This window comes from Nicotiana attenuata, chromosome 1 (assembly GCF_001879085.1).
Source record: "Nicotiana attenuata strain UT chromosome 1, NIATTr2, whole genome shotgun sequence".
Lineage (NCBI taxonomy): Eukaryota > Viridiplantae > Streptophyta > Magnoliopsida > Solanales > Solanaceae > Nicotiana > Nicotiana attenuata.
The window spans coordinates 96,924,195-96,943,001 of record NC_031989.1 but is presented as its reverse complement, the minus strand read 5'-3'; the positions used below and the strand labels follow the sequence as shown (position 1 = coordinate 96,943,001).

The following is an 18,807-nucleotide window of genomic DNA, read 5'->3' as shown; positions in this document are numbered from 1 at the left end:
TAGGTTAATACAGAGCAACAAGACAAGCCAATATGTGATAATTAAAGTGTACAAGTAAGGCAAGTAGCAATTAATCATGGAATCATGGAAGAAACGAGCATTACAATACAAGAATAAATAGATGACAAGTAACAAGTTACGGCATAGAAGCAATTAAAACAAGTAACAGTTAAGACATGGAATGAGATAATTAATGAAATACGGGAAAGCACGAAAACAACTATTTTGACGGCGTATATACACTCGTCACTTTGCATATACTCCGCTGCACATGTAATTCACATAACACATAGCTCAAGTGTTTCTAATTCCCTCAAATCAAGGTTAGAACCAAGACTTACCTCGCTCCGCAAGCAAATCAAAGCTCAAACGAGTGTTTCCTCTAGAATTCGCCTCAAAACCAATCAAATCTAACCAAAATTGACTTAATATCAACAAACAATGCAAGGAAAATCACTTACAATAGCTAAAATCTTTACACTTTTTTCAAAAAGTCAACCTCGGACACGCTTGGTCAAAACCCGAGATTCAAACCAAAACTCAATTACTCATTCACCCCCGAGCCTGATTATGTGATTAGTTTTAAAATCCGATCTCAATTCGAGGTCTAAATCTCAATTTTACAAACCTCCCCCCTCCAATTCTTCCCGAATCCCTAATTTTCAACAATGAAAAAGCATAGATTAAAGTTAGAAATCAATGGGTGTTGATAGAAATGGAAGAAAATGAGTTAAAGTATACTAACCTATGAAATGGTGATAAAATATCTCTTCAAAATCGTCTCTAGGCCGAGCTCTAATCAGAAGATGGTGAAAATTGGGTGAAATCCCGTCTTTGGGAAATTTAATTGACTGGGCATCAGGCCTTCTTCGCGTTTGCAAAGGGCCTGATGCGTTCGCGATACACAGCAGCCAGAATGGCCTACGCGTTCGCCATGGTCCTCACGTGTTCGTGAAGGCTTCTCCCCCCAGGACTTCGTGTTCACGAACCAGGGCTCGTGTTCACGTAGAGTAACAGCGATGCCCCCTTCCCAGGTCCCCTCAACCCTACGCGTTCGCTGAGGCTGGCCGCGTTTGCAAATGGCAAACCCCCAAAGCTTCACGTTCGTGACCCAAACATAGCATTCGCGATGAAGGAATTCCGTCCCTGTCCCAGTTCCCCTACGCGATCGCGAAGCACAAAGCACCAGACATCAGATATCAGCAAAAAGCAGCACTTCTTTCTAAGTTCAAATGGTCTGTAGCCTATCCAAAACTCACTCGAACCCCTCGGGCTCTAAACCAAACATGCACAAAAGTGTAATAACATCATATGAACTCGCTCGCACGATCAAAACACCAAAATAACACCTACAACTACGAATCGAACAACAAAACAATAAAATTTTCAAAGAAATTTAAGAACTTTCAATTTAACAATCGGACGTCCGAATCACGTCAAATTAACTCTGTTTTGTACTAAAATTGCAGACAAGTCAAAATAGTAAAATGAACCTATACCAATTTTCGGAACCAGAATCCGAACCCGGTAGCAACAAAGTTAACCTACGGTCAAAATTAGGAATTCTTTAAACCTTTAAATTGCTAGTTTTCAACAAGTTACGCTAAATCAAGTTAGGGACTTTCGAATTCGCTTCCGGGCATACGCATAAGTCCCATTGAGAGGTCAATGATCATTACTTAAAGTAATTAGGTTAAGTTGACTCGTGCGACACTACGGGAAACGACCCAGACAAGTAGGGTCAAATACTTGTTGCTAGGTCGATCACCTAGTAGTTGTTTATTATGTCGGTGTCGGTATATTACATCCGGTGAAAAAATGAAGAAGACTTTTGTCACGACCCGGATTTCCCACCCTCGGGGGTCGTGATGGCGCCTACTCGTAGAAGCTAGGCAAGCCACGAAATGCAGAAATCTTAACTCGTTCATTTTAACCCTTTTTAACAACTTAAAATAAACAGGTGATCAACATTAAAATAATTGCGGAAGAAGAAATCAAGCGGAAGACTTAGTCAAATTAAATACTAAAATCAGTACAGAAATGCCAATATATGCCTCTACCTAGAAACCGGTGTCACAACATTCACGGACTGTCTATGAATACTACATACATATGTCTGAAGAAAAGAAATACAGTCTGTCTCGGATACAAATGAAAATAGAACATATAAGTAGATAGAAGAGACACCAGGCCTGCGGACGCCTGCAGGGCTACCTCGGGATCTCTGGACTGAAGGCTGGCTCCCCAAGTGCTACTGCCCAAATGCTCCTCCGGTATCTGCACATAGTGTAGAGTGTAGCATCAGCACAACCGACCTCATGTGCTGGGAAGTGCCTGGCCTAACCCCGGCGAGGTAGTGACGATGCTAGGACCAGACTCCAGATAAACCTGTGCAGTTATATATATATATATATATATATATATATATATATATATATATATATATATATATATATAGCGAAAAAATAAACTAGAACAAACAATTAAAGCTGGGAAGGGAAACATGCTTCGGGGAATAACAGATAAATAGAATCTCAAGAGAATTATCAAGAAACCAAAATTTAACTTCTAACAAGGATACGAAAAACAAAGGCAGATTTCACTCTCGGTTCACATCTCGTTGCAGGCGTGCAACCCGATCTCATTTCTCATATTTTGTGGTAGGCGTACCACCCGCTCCCATTTTATTATATCTCGTGGTAGGCGTACCACCCGATCCCATTTCATTATATCTCGTGGTAGGCGTACCACCCGATCCCATTTCATTATATATCGGGTAGGCGTACCACCCGCTCCCATTTACAAGCCAACGCAAAATCACAAAGAATCCCGGCAAGGGAACAAAAGCAATATAATAACTTCCCGGCAAGGGAACAACAATATCAAGACAAACATCCCGGCAAGGGAGAATCAGCTATAACCAATCCTAACTCAACTCCTACTCAACTCAATTATAATCAATACTCAATCATAACTAAAATCCGTGAAAATAAACTAAATCTTTGCTCAATACCGAGAATCATCAATTAAAGCATCCGTAGTAACATTTAAGAACAGAACAACTATCAATTCAAGACCCACGGTCATGCTCGACACCAACGTATAGAAACTCGTCACCATGCCAATACGTCGTACTCAACAAGAAGCAATTAGCAAATAGGAACCAACTCCTAATCCCTCAAGCTAAGGTTAGACCGGACACTTACCTCGAACTTCCACGACCAACTCAAGCCTCAAACACCGTCTTTCCTTTCGAATTCAGCTCCAAATCAATCGTATCTATACATAATCGACTTTATAACATCAATAAACGCTAAACAATTCAATTCCAATGCCTTATTATAGCTTTCTAATCATTCTTCCCAAAAACCCAAAAATCGACCCCGGGTCCGCTTGGTCAAAACACGAGGTTCGAACCAAAATCCGATCCCTCATTCACCCACGAGCCCAAATATATAATTATTTCCAGAATTAGACCCCAAAACGAGGTCTAAATCACAATTAATCAAAAAGTCCTAACTCTACCCAAATCCCTAATTTTCTACCCTTAATCTCATGTTTTAGGCTCCGAAATCTAGTGGGTGTTGATAAAATGGAAGATAACAAGTTAAAAATTACTTACCCAAGAGCTTATGGTGAGGAAATGCTTCAAAAATCGCCTAAGAGCTTTGGAGAAGAAGAGGTTTATGAAATTTTATGAAAATCCCGTAAGTGTTCTGTTTTTGAGACTTAAAAATAACTGGGCGAAATTGCCCTTCGCGTTCGCGACAGGCTCATCGCGTTCACAATGAGTCTGGCCTTAAGACCTTCGCGTTCGCGACATCGGGCTCGCGTTCGCGGAGAGTAAACTCCTCGAGCCCTCGCGTTCGCGTCCAAAGGGTCGCGTTCGCGTAGAACAAATTGCCCCACCCCTGCCCAAGCTCATTTGGCCTTTGCGTTCGCGTGGTCAGGACCGCGTTCGCGAAGGGTTAACCCCCCAACGCCTCGCGTTCACGACCTGTGCCACGTGTTCGCGTAGAAGGAATTTCCTTCATCAAAATTTAATGCATCGCGTTCGCGAGGGTTCTGTCGCGAACACGAAGAAGGAAACATCAGAAACCCAACATCTAAAAACCTGCAATTTTTCTTAAGTCCGAAACCTTCTGAAACACATCCGAAATACACCCAAGCCCTCGGGGCTCCTAACCAAACATATGTACTAACTCAATGACATCATACGAACTTATCCGTGCGATCAAATCGCCAAAATAACCTCAATAACAACGAATTAAACCTCAAAATCAAATGATTTTTCTCAAACTTCATAAAACATCAACTTTTTCAATTTAGGTCCAAATCACGTCAAATGACATCCGTTTTTTACCAAATTTCACAATATCATCTTAAATCATATATAAGACCTGTACCGGGCGCCGAAACCAAAATACGGGCCCGATACCAATATGTTCTAATCAAGTTTCATTTCAAATTCCTTTAAACAATTTCAGAAAACAATTTTCTTCAAAAATTCATTTCTCGCGCTTGGGACCTCGGAATTTGATTCCGGGCATACGCCCAAGTCCCATATTTTCCTACAGACCCTCCGGGACCGTCAAATCACGGGTCCGGATCCGTTCACCAAAAATGTTGACCGAAGTCAACTTAAATGCATTTTAAGTCAAAATTTTAATATTTCACAAATTCTTCACATAACAGCTTTCCGGCTACACGCCCGGACTGCGCACGCAAATCGAGGTGAAGGTAATAGAGGTTTTTAAGGCCTCGGAACACAGAATTTAATTTAAAAGCAAGTGATGACCCAAAGGGTCATCACATTCTCCACCTCTAAAACAACCGTTCGTCCTCGAACGGACATAAGAAGGAAGTACCTGAGTCGGGGATAACGGCTCCGCATATCGGACTCGGACTCCCAGGTCGACGCCTCAGGAGGCTGACCCCTCCACTGAACGCGAACAGAAGGAAAACTCTTCGATCTCAACTGACGAACCTGCCGGCCTAGAATAGCTACCGGTTCCTCCTCATAAGACAAGTCCTTGTCCAACTGGACTGTGCTGAAATCTAACACGTGGGAGGGATCGCCGTGATACCTCTGAAGCATGGACACATGAAACACTAGATGCACGGCTTATAAGCTCGGCGGCAATGCAAGTCTATAAGCCACCTCTCCCACTCGATCAAGAATCTCAAACGGGCCAATGAACCTAGGGCTAAGCTTGCCCTTCTTCCCATATCTCATCACGCCCTTCATAGGCGACACTCGAAGCAATACCCGCTCACCGACCATGAAAGCCAAATCTCGAACCTTGCGGTCAGCATAACTCTTTTGCCTGGACTGAGCTGAACGAAGCCTATCCTAAATGATCCTGACCTTGTCCAGGGCATCCTGAACCAGATCCGTACCCAACAACCGAGCCTCCCCCGGTTCAAACCATCCATCCGGAGACCGACACCGCCTACCATATAAGGCCTCATAAGGAGCCATCTGGATGCTCGACTGGTAGCTGTTGTTGTAGGCAAACTCCGCTAAAGGCAAAAACTGATCCCACGAGCCTCCAAAGTCAATGACACAAGCTCGAAGCATATCCTCCAAAATCTGAATAGTCCGCTCGGACTGCCCGACCGTCTGGGGATGAAAGGCTGTGCTCAACTCAACCTGTGTGCCCAACTTTCGCTGAACTGCTCTCCAGAAACGCGAGGTAAACTGCATACCTCGGTCCGATATGATAGACACGGGCACACCATGAAGGCGAACAATCTCCCGGATATAGATCTCAGCTAACCTCTCAGAAAAAAAGGAGACTGCCACAGGAATGAAATGCGCTGACTTGGTCAGCCTATCAACAATGACCCATACTGCGTCTAACTTCTTCCGAGTCTGCGGAAGTCCAGTAACGAAGTCCATAGTGATCCGCTCCCACTTCCACTCGGGAAGCTCAATCCTCTGAAATGAACCTCCGGGCCTCTGATGCTCGTACTTGACCTGTTGATAATTCAAACACCGAGCCACATATGCAACGATATCCTTCTTCATTCTCCGCCACCAATAATGCTGCCGCAAATCCTGATACATCTTCGAGGCGCCCGGATGAATAGAGTACCGGGAGCTATGAGGAGGCCTCCTCTAAAATTAACTCTCGAAGACCATCCACATTAGGCACACAAACCTGACCCTGCAATCTGAAAACTCCATCATCACCTATGGTAACCTCCTTGGCACCTCCGTGTTGCATCGTGTCTCTAAGGACACACAAATGGGGATCATCAAACTGCCGATCTCGGATACGCTCCAATAATGAAGAACGAGCGACTGTGCAAGCTAACACACGGCTGGGCTCAGAAACATCCAGCCTCACGAACTGATTGGCCAAAGCCTGAACATCCAAAGCAAGCGGCCTCTCACCGACCGGAATATAAGCAAGACTACCCATGCTGGCTGACTTCCTACTCAAAGCATCGGCCACCACGTTGGCCTTTCCCGGATGATATAAGATGGTGATATCATAGTCCTTCAACAACTCCAACCACCTCCTCTGGCTTAAATTCAACTCCTTTTGCTTGAAGAAATACTGAAGACTCTTGTGATCCGTGAACACCTCACATGCCACGCCATACAAATAATGCCTCCAGATCTTCAACGCGTGGACAATGGCTACTAACTCCAAATCATGAACCGGATAGTTCTTCTCATAAATCTTCAACTGCCGCGAAGCATAGGCAATGACCCTGCCATCCTGCATCAACACTGCACCAAGTCCAATATGAGAAGCATCGCAATAAACTGCATAAGGCCCTGAACCTGTGGGCAAAACCAACACTGGTGCCGTAGTCAAAGCTGTCTTGAGCTTCTGAAAGCTCGCCTCGCACTCGTCCGACCATCTGAACTGGGCACCCTTCTGGGTCAACCTGGTCATAGAGGATGCAATAGATGAAAACCCCTCCACGAACCGACGATAGTAGCCTGCCAATCCCAAGAAACTCCGAACCTCTGTAGCTAATGCTGGTCTAGGCCAGTTCTTGACTGCCTCAATCTTCTTCGGATCAACCTGAATACCCTCTGCTGATACAACATGACCCAGAAATGCAACTGAACTCAACCAAAACTCACACTTCGAGAACTTAGCATATAACTGACTATCCCTCAGAGTCTGAAGAACCACTCTAAGGTGCTGCTCGTGCTCCTCCTGGCTGCGAGAATATATCAATATATCATCAATGAAGACTATCACGAATGAATCCAAATAAGGCCTGAACACTCGGTTCATCAAATCCATAAAAGCTGCTGGGGCATTTGTCAACCCGAGTGACATAACCAGGAACTCATAATGCCCGTACCGAGTGCGAAAAGCTGTCGTAGGGACATCGGATGCCCTAATCCTCAACTGATGGCAGCTAGATCTCAGGTCAATCTTTGAAAATACCTTGGCACCCTTAAGCTGATCGAACAAATCATCAATCCTCGGCAGCGGATACTTATTCTTGATTGTAACATTGTTCAATTGCCGGTAATCAATACACATTCTCATTGACCCATCCTTCTTCTTAACAAACAACACCGGTGCACCCCAAGGTGAAATACTGGGTCTAATGAAACCCTTCTCAAGCAAGTCTTGCAATTGCTCATTTAACTCTTTCAACTCAGGCGGGGCCATGCGATACAGCGGGATAGAAATGGGCTGGGTGCCCGGAACCAGATCAATGCAAAAGTCAATATCCCTATCGGGTGGCATACCTAGCAGGTCTGAAGGAAATACCTCGGGAAACTCCCGAACAACGGGCACAGAATCAATAGGAGGGACCTCACCACTAGAATCACAAACATAAGCCAAATAGGCCAAACACCCCTTCTCGACCATACGTCGAGCCTTCACATAAGAAATATCACTACGGGTAGAATGACCAGGAGTCCCTCTTCACTCTAAACGAGGCAAACCCGGTAAGGCTAAGGTCACAGTCTTGGCATGACAGTCTAAGATAGCGTGGTAAGGTGATAACCAGTCCATCCCCAATATAACATCGAAATCAACCATGTCCAGAAGCAACAAATCTACACGAGTCTCAAGACCCCCAATCACCATAATACAAGAACAATGGACTCGATCCACCACAATAGAATCACCTACCGGTGTAGATACATAAACAGGAGCACTCAAAGAATCACTAGGCATGGTCAGATATGTTGCAAAATAAGATGACACGTACGAGTACGTGGACCCTGGATCAAATAACACTGAAGCATCTCTATCACAAACCAGAACAGTACCTGTGATAACTGCATCGGAAGCCTCAGCCTCAGGCCTGGCTGGGAGAGCATAACATCGGGGCTGGGCCCTACCACTCTAATCTACCTCTCTGGGATGGCCTGCAGCTGGCTGGCCTCCACCTCTAGCGGTCTGAGCTCCACCTCTAGCACCTCTACCTCCACCTCTAGCACCTCTACCCCTACCTCTAGCTGGATGGGCGGCCTGTGGGACACCTGGTGCCTGAACCATAGCACGGGAACACTGATGCAGAGAACTGCTCGATGCTCGAGGGCAATACCTAGCAATGTGCCTTGTGTCGCCACAAGTAAAACAAGCCTTCGGCTGCTCATTTGGCCTTCGCGTTCGCGTGGTCAGGACCTCGTTCGCGAAGGGTACCCCCCAACGCCTCGCGTTCGCGACCTGTGCTACGCGTTCGTGTAGAAGGAATTTCCTTCATCAAAATTTAATGCATCGCGTTCGCAAGGGTTCTCCCACAAATGCGAAGAAAGAAACATCAGAAACCCAACAGCTGAAAACCTGAAATTTTTCTTAAGTCCGAAGCCTTTCGAAACACATCCGAAACACACCCGAGCTCTCGGGGCTCCTAACCAAACATACGTACTAACTCAATGACATCATACGAACTTATCCGTGCAATCAAATAGCCAAAATAACCTCAATAACAACGAATTAAACCTCAAAATCAAAGGATTTTTCTCAAACTTCATAAAACATCAACTTTTGCAATATAGGTCCGAATCACGTCAAATGACATCCATTTTTCACCAAATTTCGCAGAATCGTCTTAAATTATATATAAGACCTGTACCGGGTGCCGGAACCAAAATACGGGCCCGATACCAACATGTTCTAATCAAATTTTATTTCAAATTCCTTTAAACAATTTCAGAAAATAATTTTCTTCAAAAATTCATTTCTCGGGCTTGGGACCTCGGAATTTGATTCCGGGCATACGCCCAAGTCCCATATTTTCCTACGGACCCTCCGGGATTGTCAAATCACGGGTCCGGGTCCGTTTACCAAAAATGTTGACCGAAGTCAACTTAAATGCATTTTAAGTCAAAATTTCAATATTTCACAGATTCTTCAAATAACAGCTTTCCGGCTACATGCCCGGACTGTGCACGCAAATTGAGGTGAAGGTAAAAGAGGTTTTTACGGCCTCGGAACACAGAATTTAGTTTAAAAGCAAGTGATGACCTTTTGGGTCATCACAACTTTCTTATGTTAAGGCCTAAGGATCCAAAAGTGATTTTGATGACTTAATAAAATTTAAATGGTTTTGTATGATTTTGTGATGACCCGATAGGTCATCTTATATTTTTGAACCTAATTCTGCGCTTCAAAGCTTTAAATATCTCATTTTATCCCTCCTCTCATTTTGCGTGCGCAGTCCGGGCGTATTTCCGTAAAGCTTTTATTTTAAAAACTGATAAAAATATGAAATTCTAGCTTTGAAATCCATTTGAGTTGACTTCGGTCAACGTTTTGAGCAAACGGACTCGGATTCATGTTTTGACGGTCTCGGTTCGTGATTTGAGACTTGGGTATATGCCCGGAATCGAATTCGGATGTCCCTAGCCCGAGTTATCGGACTTTGTTCAAATTTGAAAGTTAAAGGCTTAATGAATTTGAAATATTTGATCAATGGTTGACTTTTGGATATCGGGTCCGTATCTTGGTTCTGGAACCCGGTATAGGTCCAATATCATATTTATGACTTGTCTGTGAAATTTGGTGAGAAACGGAGTTGGTTTGACGTGATTAGGACGTCCGGTTGTGAAAATAGAAGTTTCAAAGTTTTCTTGAAAATTTCAATTGATTTGGTGCTCAATTCGTAGTTGTAGGTGTTATTTTGGAGATTTGATCGCGCGAGCAAGTTCGTATGATGTTTTTAGACTTGTGTGCATGTTTGGTTTGGAGCCCCGAGGGCTCGGGTGAGTTTCGAATAGGCTACGGAGTGAAAATTGGACTTGGAACATTGCTGGTGTGCTTCAGTTATTGTTGCAGGCGTCAGACCTCGTAATTGCGAGGTCAAGCTTCGCATTTGCGACCATTGATGGATTCGCATTTGCGAGCTACTCATCGCAATTGCGAAGGGTAGCTGGGGAGGCCATAGTTCGCATTTGCGAACAAAACTTCCATTTGCGAAGTGGGACAAGGGGAGGCAGTGATCGCAAATGCAATCAAATGGTCACATTTGCGGAGGTCATGGTTCGCAATTGCAAGCATTTCTTCGCATTTGCGAGGAAAGTAGAGCTTTGGAGGTCTTCGCATTTGCGATGGATTCTTCACATTTGCAGGGTTCGTTTTTGCGAACCCCGGGTCGCAAATGCGGCATCTGCAACTGATCAAAATGGGACTTAGACGGGATTTTTGGTTCATTCTTCAAATTTTCAAACTCAAGAACCCCAGAGGCGATTTTTCAAAGAACTTTTCTTCCCCAAATCATTGGTAAGTTATTCTAAACTAGCTTCTTCACTACTTTTCCTAAGATTTCAACCTAAAATCTAAAGTTTTGATGGTGGAATTGTGATTTTGGGTAGAATTAGAGATTTTTGTAAAATAGGGATTTAGACCTCTAATTAAGGTTGGATTCCAAAACAAATTACATAACCGGGCTCGGGGTTGAATGGGTAATTGGATTTTGCTCCGAATTTCGAGTTTGGACCAAGCGGGCTCGGGTGTTGACTTTTGTTGACTTTTTCAATAATGACCTAAATTGAATTCTTTACAATCATGGGTAGTTCCTATGGCTTAATTCGAATCGCTTGGTTGGTAACTTGCTAGATTCTATTGGTTCGGAGGCTTGTTTGAAAGGCAAAGTGGTGGTTGAGCCTTGAGTTGGTCCTTGGAGCGAGGTAAGTGTCGCGGTTAACCTTGACTTGAGGGAATAGGATTTGTTTGTTTATTTGTTACGTGTTTAGATGTTGGGTGCAACGTACATGTGAGGTGACAAGTGCTTATGCATTGTCGTCGGGTTTAAGAATGCGGGTGGGACTTGATTTCTTGTAATTATTACTTTTTTTGATCATGTTATCCATGTTTAGACTAGTTATTATTAAATTAATCGTTCTTATCATGTTTACGGATTTTTGGTGATAATTGAGTATTGATTTCAAACTTGAGGTTGGTATTGTGGAACCAAATGTTGAAGTAAGGCTTGTTCTTGTTATTTTATCTCCCTGTTGTTATTTGTTCATTGTTTATGGTAAGGCAGAGTGTTAATGCACGAATGGTGATTCCGTGCCATATTGTGAGTGTTAATGCACGAAGGGTGATGTCGTGCCATATTGTGAGTGTTAATACACGAATGGTGATGCCGTGCCATGTTATAAGAGTTAATGCACGAAGGGTGATGCCGTGCCATATCTATTGATTTATATTGCGAGGATGAGAGTAAAAGCATGAACGGTGATGCCATGCAGTTTCATTGTATCATTGTGAGGTTGAGAGTAAAAGCACGAAGGGTGATGTCGTCCACTTTTCCTTACTGTGTTTAATTATTTTCACTGGTCAAAAGCATATTGATTGTCATGGTTATCATACCTACTGAAATTCTCATATCTTGTACTTTCCTTTAGCATGTCCCCCTCCCGATATTACTTGTCTAGTCATTAATTGTTGTTATTTTGTACATATACTATTAATTGCACATGTTTAGTAAGTAGGTGTCTTGTCATAGCCTCGCCACTACTTCGTCGAGGTTAGGCTCGACACTTTCGAGTACATAGGGTCGGTTGTACTCATACTACACTCTGCACTTCTGTGCAGATTTTGGTACCCACCGTGTGGTTAGCAGCTGGACTTGTTTTGGAGACCCAAGGTAGATCTGCTGGCGTCCACAGACTTTGGAGTCTCTTCCTAGTTTCTTTATTATATTGTTTCCTTTCTTTCAGAACAGTTGTATTTTCTTTCAGACTTTGTATGTAGTAATTCTTAGAAGCTCGTGAATCGTGACACCAGATCCGAATTGTATCAGTTATTATGGGTTTTATATTATTCCGCAAACTCAGTTTAGCTTCTGTTTAGCTTAATTGTTTCTGGTATTAAAATTGACTGAAGTTGACTTAAGAACCCTCTATCGTTGGCTTTCCTAGCAAGTGAAATGCTAGGCGCCATCATGGTCCCAAAGGTGAAAATTCCGGGTCGTGACAGATTTTATTAAAAATCTTGGATTGATACAAATGTTCTAAGAATTTATATCATGGTTTATACTTGACTTGTCTTTTCACTTGAAATGATAAAGAGCATGATTTATATAATTACAGGAGAATAGCCTAGTAGACTCTTGTACTTATCCCGGTTGGTAATGCCGGTCCCTGTACTCTATAGTTTGTCAATTGAACACTTATACTTGTTCGAATTTTATATATTAAACCCTTTTATGGAGAGGTCAATGGTGGGTGCAATACAATCCTCTCCACGTTGGACTCCACGTCATTAATTAGTGCCGCATAAGAAATAATATGTTAAAAATTAAATAAAAAAACCCCAAACATTATTTTCCTCATTTTACACAGATTGTTTCTCTTTCGTCGTCTATTTCTCCTTCTACGCTCCATCTCTCCTTCATCTTTGTTTTTTCTTCTACGCTCCATCTCTCCTTCATCTTCGTGCATTTTCACTGAGCTTTATTGTGTATAAGATGAAGAGGGTGAGATACAGGATTGGTAGCATCCATGGCCCATTAGTACCTTTGCCCCGAAACCACTACGCTATCAAGAGCTAATGACTGGCAAACAATTAGACCAAGTTTTGTTAGAGACAGTAAATGACAAGCTTGTATTTCTTTTTTTTTTTCCTGTCTTTGTCTGTGTTCGCACAGAATATTATAGTGTGTGGAAATTCTAATATTGTCATTGTTCATTAGGTTAGGACTTGGTAATGGTAGGAATACAAATTAGTCTCCTGATTTTTTCAATTTTTTTGTAAAGTAAGTTGGATTTCATTCTGGGTTGTGGTCCATCAAGTTATATCATAATATTATGGTATTTTTAGGGAAGATTGAGGAATCTTGAATGCTTTTTCAGATAAAAAATTAGGGGTTTTTGTTTGTTTCTCATGGAGTCCCTTAAAGGTGTAATTTTATCGGGTGAGATTCCAAACAAGGACGAAAAAATTGGAAAAAATTAAGGGAAGAAAAGGTATTTTGCTAATACCCAAAGAGAGCTCCATGTAGGTTCAACAATGGAGAATGAATGAAGAATCGAGAAGACAACTAATAAATAAGGGGAAATGTTATTGTTAGGGCTTTCTAATAGGTCTCACGCTCCTAAAAGACGTGTGAGTCACACACTGAAGCCAAATCAGCCATATAGTCTTAAGTCAACGGTCATAAGGGTTTAATATATAGAATTCGAACAAGTATAAGTGTTCAATTGACAAACTATAGAGTACAGGGACCGGCATGACCAAGCGGGACAAGTACAAGAGTTTACTAGGATATTCTCCCTATAATTATTTATCACCTTATATCAAATATTTGTTGCATAGTTTTTTGTAAAATCTTGTCCCGGGAACTTGAGTTAGAGAGAGTCTAAGACACTTATTGAGTACCGATGTGGTGTACTTAGCCCTTAGGGGGCCCCACTTACTTTACATGTTTCAGGATGAGGTATGATACATGGCATGCGGACAGGGCTAGGATGACTCTCTTCCTGAGGTATATGGTGAGGCACCACTCCTATTTCGTGGTAGTTATCAGGTTATTTTCTTAATTTATATTAGTTGGGCATTAGGCCAAATGTCTAGTTCTATTCCTTGGTATAGATGCTCCATAGATAGTTGTGACGGGTTGTAATAATGGGATGATACATGATATATATAAAAAGATATTTATTATATTTGGTCTTATTATTAATATGAAAGGCTTCGTATATGATTTTGAATTGGAAAATTGTTCCATCGTTTGAACTTGAAAATATATAAAATTTTCAAAGAGCTTCCGCAATTAAAATGATTTTCATGCATATGGTTTGGGTGCATTATATGGGTTGGTTCGCTCGGGTCGGATAGTGTGCCGGCCGGTCACATAGATTTGGGTCGTGACATACATGAACTAAATCCATCGCATTCAACTGTCGTTGATACACAGTAATTAAGCTTTGTCGTGCATAATCTTCTTTACCAATTAAAGCAATTGCCTAGGGTTCAAAGATACATACCTAACGAACTATTTGTTAATTTCACAACGCTTTTGGCATCATAACTCTGTTTGTCATCATTTGCATTAGCACCTTTGTCAGCCCAGTTACAACGTATATGCCTACTACCAAGTCATTTACCTTCAAAAACAAAGGAGAAATAAAATGCGCACAATCAGCCATTCAGACTAGAAGCAAAAGTTTATGTCCGAACTTAAGGTTAAGTAAATGGAATCTATAGCTCCTCGCTGCTTAGGGGTGGAATTACAACATATACAAATTAGGCAAAGTGAAATGCATACAAAAAACTGCTCAAAATCGTTGATGGCACTTTGAGCATCCTGCAAAAAAGAAAGAATAAAGTTCTTTGCATTATCAAAGAGTAGGGCTAGCGAAATGGTCACTCAACTATCTCAAATTATCTCCTAAAGTCACTTTTCTTTCGTTTGTAACAACAAAGTCACTAAACTATGCCTATTGCACTCAGCAGGTCACTCAACTAGATTTTCAGAATTTTGGATTGCCAAATACCTATTTTACCCTCTAAATTATAAATATTTATCTTCTTTATTTTTTTTAAAACTTTTTAATATTATGATTTTTCCTTTTTAATTTATATGATGGACTTACCTATAGAATAAATAAATAAATATTATTTATAAATTTAAAAAATAAAAAGTATTTAAGAATCTATAATGCTGGAATAACAAAATAATGAGCATAGTAAAAAAATAATTAGAGTAATTTGTTTGTAATAATAATTTTAGATATAACAACAAAAATTCAAAAAATTATTTACACAATTCAGAATGAAAGAAAATAAAGGTTGTAAAATATATATTCCATGCACGTAATATAAAAATAATTATTTAAATAAAGGTATTTTTATAATATACATTATATATTCTTGAAAGTTATGCTAAATTATATTATTATGTTTCTACCAACTTTCCGGCGACACAAAGTTTTGTCACCGGAAAGGAGGAGAACTATCTGTATAGGGTAAAATATGTTATTTTAATTCGTGCATGGAATATATATAATATAATTGAGCATAATTTTCAATAATATATAATGTATATTATAAAAATATCTTTATTTAAATAATTATTTTATATGACGTGCATGGAATATATATTTTACAACCTTTATTTTCTTTCATTCTGAATTGTGTAAATAAATTTTTGAATTTTTGTTGTTAATACTAAAGTTATTATTACAAACAAATTATTCTAATCAATTTTTTTACTTGCTCATTATTTTGTTATTCCAGCATTATATATGCTTAAATACTTTTTATTTTTTTAATTTATAGATAATATTTATTTATCTATAGGTAAGTTCATAATATAAATTAAAAAAATATAATATTAAAAAGTTTAAAAAAAATAAAAAGAAGATAAATGTTTATAATTTAGAGGGTAAAATTGGTATTTGGCAATCCAAAATTTAGAAAATCTAGTTGAGCTGAGTGCAATAGGCATAGCTCGGTGACTTTGTTGTTACAAACGAAAGAAAAGTGACTTTAGGAGATAATTTGGGATAGTTGAGTGACCATTTGAGTAATGGACTCCTATTCACCCATATTATTCATTAAAAAATGGGTTGTCTAATGAACTTTTAAAAACGGGTCAAATATGGATAAGAACCATATCATCATTTAGAAAATGGATAACCATTGGATAACTAATGAGTTTAACTTTTACATTTGTAAAGCCTCAATTTGGGGTCAAGTTTAAAAGACTAGGAATTCTCCCAAAAATGATCATATTCTAGAAGCCGTGGATAATATGGATATCCTTATTATCCGCCGGCTAACCCATTTTTTATCCGTATTAAATATGGGTCAGATCGGATAATCTATCTATTTTGCATTATCCGTTTTCGACCCGTCCATATCCGATCCAATTCGCTGCCCGTTTGCCACCCCTATCAAAGAGGATCAAAAGATGAATTATGAAGCTACATACCCTGCACAAAATGTTACATTACTGTGTAGATAATATAAAAAAAATTATGTATATATTATATGTTGAATCTCATTAATTTCTTTGTTTATTTTTTTTTATATATTCAATCTCTTTTGATAAAAAATCTTGGCTCTACCTAGTGACGGAGCTAGAGGCGGCTCAAAAATATTGGAGGCCTAAAGCCAAGCTGTAATAAGAGGTCTTAATTTAACCAACCCATTTAATCTTTGTTGAAATATTACTAACTTTTGATAAAATTTTATAATCTTAATTATTTTTTTTTTCACATGACCGTCAACATAACTCACTATATATTATTGCCTCCAAAGTAACAATCACGTGGGAATTTATATTTACAAAAATGATAAACAAATCAACTATAGCTTTACGATTTAATTAGCTTGAAGCGTACCTACAGAGACCTTGAACGAAGTATATTACAAAATTAAAATTGTAAATTAAATTTATTCAAGTTGGAATGAAAATAACTAGAAGTAAGTGCAGATTTAATTGCCTTTCACTTTCATTAGAATTTTTTCAACCAACTACCACCAAAAAAAAAAACACATAATAAGTACAATAAATATTTAAATTACATATAAAAAAAGTAGAGATTTTGGGGCCTCTAATTTTGTGAGGTCTAAAGGAGTCGCTTTAGTGGCCTGGGGTTAAGTCGCCTCTGTGCGGAGCCACAATCAAACAAGGGGTGTCACGTCGGAAAATTACATTGTATTACTAGACAACTTTTTCTGTTTTATGTATATTACTATACGTTAACTCCCTTAAAAATTTTATGTATTTAGTTTATTATATTTTGACATTCTTTGATGAAATTCTGGCTCCATCGCTGGCTCTACCACTCAAATGGCACTGCCAGATTTTTCCTCGTATATATTTAAAGTAATTTTAGATGATGGAAGCCTTTTCATTTCCAGTACTATCAACTAACAGCCAAGTAATACATTATTTTGAGCCTATATATGGCCTCGTTCGAAATCCAATCATTTTTTTTAGCCTCAAGGTCATCTTAGTCAAATAATGATTCTTAGGTGGAGAAAATGGAGAGCACCTCTGATTTTTCTAATTTTCCTCTCTTCCAAAAAAATGCCACGTAAAATATTCTCTATTATAAGGTACAGTCATCAAATGCTGTCCCATTTATAACTCAAGTTAGTATGACGATCGAGAAAGAAAACAGTAATGTAGAAAATTCGGGTAAGTAATGAAAACTTCGATTTAATTTGTGATTCTATAGGGTTAATTAATTAAGAAGACGCATTAGTCAACGGTGAGGTCACTGATGATTCGTGAAATTAGACGGTAGTAACAGCTGGAGATGGAGATTGGAAAGAACACATTTTTAATTTGCATCTTAATAAAATTAATTCCGTTTGTTTCTTTAATGTTTTATCAGCGAATATTGTGGTACCTTGAACCAAGACATGTCATTTAAGAAGGTGTTTCGACATAAAAATTGTAATTTTTGAAGAAAAAAAAAGTAGTATTTGGAGTTAAGTTAAAAAATTGTATTTGGAATTTGAAATTATGTTTGGACATGCATTTCACTTGAAAAAATATTGCAGTTTGTGAGTGGGGAAAAAATTTTCTGAAAATTTTGAAAAAGTAGTCAAAATCACTTTTTGGTTTTTGAAAAATTCATTTTCGAAATTTTTTCAAAAACTTGCAAAATTTCATGGACAATTTTTTGACGAAAAGAATTTTTTTTATGAACAACCGGAGCCTTTAATTAATATATTAAAGGGAAAAAGTCTAAATTTATATTTACTGATTTACCTCCATTAGAACTTTGGCTTATCCATGTCCTCGTCGTTATTATTTTAGCTCGAAATTGCCCTTAATCACTAACAGACCAATATTGGCTCACTCTGCATTCGTGTAATCCCAGATTTGCCTGTGTTAATATATTCTTTGGTGTCAGTAAATTGTTGCCTCCCATTGCCAGTGCCAGCTACTATGGGCGCATATAGTAATTAACGCGGAGTCGGGGACACAAACACTGTTTAGGTTTGAAATATGTATTTAGTTAGAACAACAATGATCACAACAATAATAGCATACCCAATATATTTTCACATTATGGATCTGGAACGAATAATGCGTACGCAGACCTTATTCCTACCTTGTAAAAGTATACAAACTGTTTCCAATAGACTCTCGTCTCAAGAAAAATAATTTACAACAAGTTAAAAAAAGAAAACAATAGCGAAGAAGCCATATTGAAAATAATGAAGGCACGAAAAGCAACAACAGCAAAATAACAAAGTAATAAGAAAACCGACAATAAGGAAACAATATAAATAAGGAAACAATATATATATATATATATATATATATATATATATATATATATATATATATATATATATATATATATATATATATATATATAAAGAGAGAGAGAGAGAGAGA

General features: G+C 39.3%; 1 pseudogene; it reads right to left on the bottom strand.

Annotated features, from left to right (window-relative positions):
• LOC109238770 overlaps window positions 1–18,807 on the bottom strand; it is a 62,341-nt pseudogene that overhangs the window by 9,587 nt on the left and 33,947 nt on the right.